This window comes from Teleopsis dalmanni, chromosome 1 (genome assembly GCF_002237135.1).
Source record: "Teleopsis dalmanni isolate 2A chromosome 1, ASM223713v2, whole genome shotgun sequence".
Classification (NCBI taxonomy): domain Eukaryota; kingdom Metazoa; phylum Arthropoda; class Insecta; order Diptera; family Diopsidae; genus Teleopsis; species Teleopsis dalmanni.
Genome location: NC_051846.1, coordinates 202658582 through 202663285, shown reverse-complemented (window position 1 = coordinate 202663285; position 4704 = coordinate 202658582).

The window sequence follows — 4704 nt, the reverse complement described above, 5'->3', positions numbered from 1 at the left end:
CACATTGGGATTTTGTTTTCGTGGAAGAGTCGTTTAGCTGCGATAACCGAAAGTGTGATTTGCAGCTTTAGGTGTTTTCTTTCTTCTGGATGTGGTGTGGGTTTTGGTGAAAATATTTTGCTACTATTTGACAAATAGGTAATTAAGTGAAATTATAAGTATTTAAATTTTACAAGACGGCATTGGTCTTTTAAGTTGTAGACTTGTCGGTCTCTTAGAAGTCCTTTATTACAAGTCAGTATTTTGCATACAGTGGTTAAATGAAAACCTAAGGTACTTAGAAGAAATCACAGAAAATTAATAGATTTTTTAATATGTTAGTTTAATTCGTTATGCTATAAGAGAGGATGAAATTGTTATGGTCGAAAGCATTAAAGCCTAAAACCGCAAAAGTATTACCTTCACATTTATCTACATAAAATAACCGTATGAAAAAGATTGAAAGGATCAGTTAACAGTTACAAGGGGTTATAAATAGTTTTAAGAATATATAGGTATATACTACATCTAATAATATTTTGAAGAAATTAATTTATAATAAGATATATAATATTATTACCTTTGGGGTTTCCTCAGCGAAAAAGCTGCAGTACTGTTGCCTGAAGCTGGAGGCAAACGAGAAAGCCGACATAAAGTCGGAGAGGGATGAGTCAGCGATGAAGAAGACTGTTGAGGTGGGTTGGGGAGATGGTCGCGAATTCACAGGTTTAGGGACGAGGTTAACCATTATCGGCTGAGGTGAGTGACTTGCGGCTTGGACTTAGCTGTGGAGGCACAAGAAATGCCGGGAGAGACATCCTTTTAAGTAAATGTAGTAAATAAAATAATGTTTAACAAAACTTGGAGTGCATAACCTGTGTTATTTAAGAGCACTTAAGAGATGTTACATAGTATTGAACCATTAAACTGAATCACCCGAGAGATCTATACAGACCACAGCCCATGTATAATATTATATATCTTTCAAAATATTTAAAGAAAATTGCGACTTAGAAATTCGAAATTGAATTCATTTAAACTTAAAAAGATTATTTATTTACAAATAAATTAATGAAAACAATTAATGTTTATTTGCATTGCCAGAAGCAATTCGTAAACAAAAAGTTGCAAATGTCGAAAGCACTTCTGCCGGCAACTGTTTACATTACGACCAAGTTTTTATGGTTTAAATAACGCAACCAGATTTCGCGAATTGTGCGGGAGCGGCAAAAGTAAATACCGCCGAACGTCAAACGCTTTGATCTTGACGAAACCGAAGAAGCGGCGCCGGCGAACCAAAAGCTATGATGTTTTCAGATTGTGGGCGAAGTGGAAATAAACAGTAGCGATTTCACTGTGCGAAAACATAGGCAACCTTGCAAGGAGGAGCTTCCACATTTTGCAATAAACATCATAAAAGCTGAATTAATGGCCGAAATTAAAAAGATAGCAGATACTCGTCCGTTGTCTGGAAGCGAACGGTGACGGAAAAATCTTAAGATTGAGAAAAAATTTATGATTTGGTGAAGATAAAAAGACGTTTTTGTTATGCCATAAACACATTAAATTGTATATCAAAAAGAAAAATGCATGCAATAAAAAATTGTCCCCATTCTGGATGCTTGCTGGTTGCTTGAATGAATTACATTTTAATGTGTTCCTCACCGTATTTCCCACTGAAGATGTCAGCTTTAGTTAAGCAAAATCTCTGGCAGTTTCTCACTTTAAATTTTTTTGTCAACATTCTTAAGATACAAAGTAGTAGATTTCTTATCTAAAGAACAACTTCCACTACAAACAAACAGACAAAGAAATGTGCCTATTAAGTAGATTTACATAAACAGACGGGCTGAGTTGTCGAAAAAAACAATTGGCATGAGTTGCGAGTAAATCCTGCAAATGTAATTCAAGTAGGTCCTTAAGATATTAGATACAATTACGTTATCCTCATATCTGATGGATATTGATATTAGAAGAATACTGATGCACGCACTTCCGTCGATTGTGCACAATAAAACAAAGATGTGAACAAGAGAGGAAAGGTTAAAAATCGTCTTAGTATCCTGTAATATCCTTTCAGTGCTTTCAGTGTCTTATTCGGCTCTTGAGTTGCATACGCAAGTATAGTTACATATACCTGTCCTATGTTAGTGATTACGTTATCCTTTTGCAAATCTTGAGTTGCAGTTTAACACACAAACTAATGTGACAGATTTTTTTTCTTTTGAAACAAGGATACTCGAAGTTTGAAGTTGTTATGATGATGTAAGTGACTTGGGAATAACTTAGCTGTATTGGTGGTATCAGTACGCATATTTGATGTGACGTACTCGAAATTTGTCGAATTGTCGGTTGATGATGTTGCGTTTATGGAAGGAAGTACTAATTTGTTACGTCAATGAACCATGAAGCGGCGGCATTTTCATCTTTTCAGTTTCTTGTTAGAACGTGTGAAGGGCGCTTTAAGAACTGCTACAAAGTAACTCCTTATAAAGTTGTTGATACATTTCATATCCTTGTAGTACCTTTTTCTAGTTTGTTTTGTAGTTTTGTTATTTTGTTGTTGTATTTACAGTATTTTTTGTATTACATCTGAATCCTTATGCTTCCTGCTAACCCTCCATTTTTAGTGAAATTTCATTTCATTCAAATTTGACTGTTGTCTGTCAAATTATCATTTGAAATCTTTTACAATTTATTTTTATTTGTAACTTTATATCCTTGATATGCAATTTTGAGTTTCCTTATTTACAATTAAATTTGTACACCAACTTGTCTGCTCTACAGAAATGCTAATTTTTTTAAAATCAAAACCTATATTAACAATTCAAAACAGTGGCCTACATATCCAGGCAGGAAAAAGGAATGGATTCTACTATCATAATATAATCTACAGTTAATACACTGTAAAAAAATATTTACTATTATTTTCCATATCCATACACTCATGTGGTTATAAGAGAGAATGAACACGGAAATAAACTGGAGAGACTCGGTGCTTTACTGAAAGAGTCTTCCTTCCTGTTCTTGCTACTCACAGTCTACTAGGTTGGACAAGGGAAGTCTTATATACAACAAATCTCAAATTTCATTCTCAGATTTCATTCGTTTCAGATAAGAAACGAGAATATTCCTAGTTTAAGGAATAAGATGAGTCTATATAAGAATAGACATGACTCTACATCGTCTTAAAGCTGAGTGAACCATGAGAGTCCACATGTTTTACTCTGAATTAGAATTATTCTGTAAAGTGGAATTATAGATGATCAGATATTTCTTTATTTTTCAGGAAAGCACTTGATCTAGTTTCCTGATTTCTGGATTATGTAGATCCAATTTGCGATTGTGACGTGTTCATGTCGTCATTATTTACAATTTGATAAGAAAAAGACGTCTGAGTATATATTATGACGCTATTTTGGTTTAATCTAACTTTAATTAAAACATAAGAATATGATATTCATTAACTCAGTCCATACCTTTCTTAGTTTCGAAATCCGTTAAATACTCGAGTTCGACAATATGTCCAGCTGTTTATAAAATATCATACCCTCTATCCAATATTCTTAGGAATGGGGAATTAAAAAGAATTTATTTCTAGTTAAAGAAGTTCAGCTTTCTTCCACTTCACTTAACTAACTTCAAGCAGATTTTGTGTCTTTCGCTATGAAATTTATACAATATGGTTCCTGAAATAGCATTACTGTTTCCATGATATTATACTTATGGTACTAAAAGCTACATATATATATTATTATCATACTGCTTGTCATCTTACCGGTGGATGACAGCAACTTATTTATGCATATTATTAGTATCTTTGTAATTTAAATAAAGACCGTGACGATTTTATTGACAACCGTCAAATCACAATTAATGCAATATGTTTTCAGTTCCTTTAATGAAAAAAATCAAACAAAAATTTAAAAGTTTCAATTTATGAAAAACAATCACAGAATCTGGAAAAAATTGCGGAGTAGGGGAAAATGTTTGTTATGCTATCAAATAAATTGCCAAAGGTATCAAATGCAAAGCATCGTTGCACTCAAACTGTCGTGTCATCATAATAAGGATGTCACACGCATTACATAGTGCTTACAATAAGGATAACGGGGATGAGCAGAGAAACTGTCAACAAGGATAACATTACGGTTACACAATCTTTACCACCGGGAAAAATTACTTTTATGAATAAATTGGTGCATTGGGCTGTCACAATGCAATTTAGGTAAACGAAGCGCAGCTTTGAATTTAATATATACAAAGCAAAACCTTTCCATGCATTTGCGGAAGATGAGAGTTGAAAAAAGTTAATAATTATGTATATGAAAAATATACAAACACTCCTCAGCGGTAGACCAGGGTAGAAACCAACACAGACAAACATAAATGACCCAAAACAAGCATAAACATTATGGCAAATGGGCATGTAACAAATGGGATGACAGAAAATGGAGTTATCACCTTGAAGGTAGGGTGCCGGAGATTTTTTTTGTTTAAAATTTATTTTTTTTTATTGTAAAATGTCTAGAAAAATCCCAAAACTAATAAAATTATGGGAATAAATATGTAATAAAAATTTATAATTAACTAAAGGGGAAGAAAATAAATACCAAATAAATTTAAATAATTTAATTTTTTTTCTAATTTAATGATTGCATTTAGACGATAGAAACAGGCATTAATGGAAAGATTAAAATTAAATAAAAATTATTAAAAGTATAT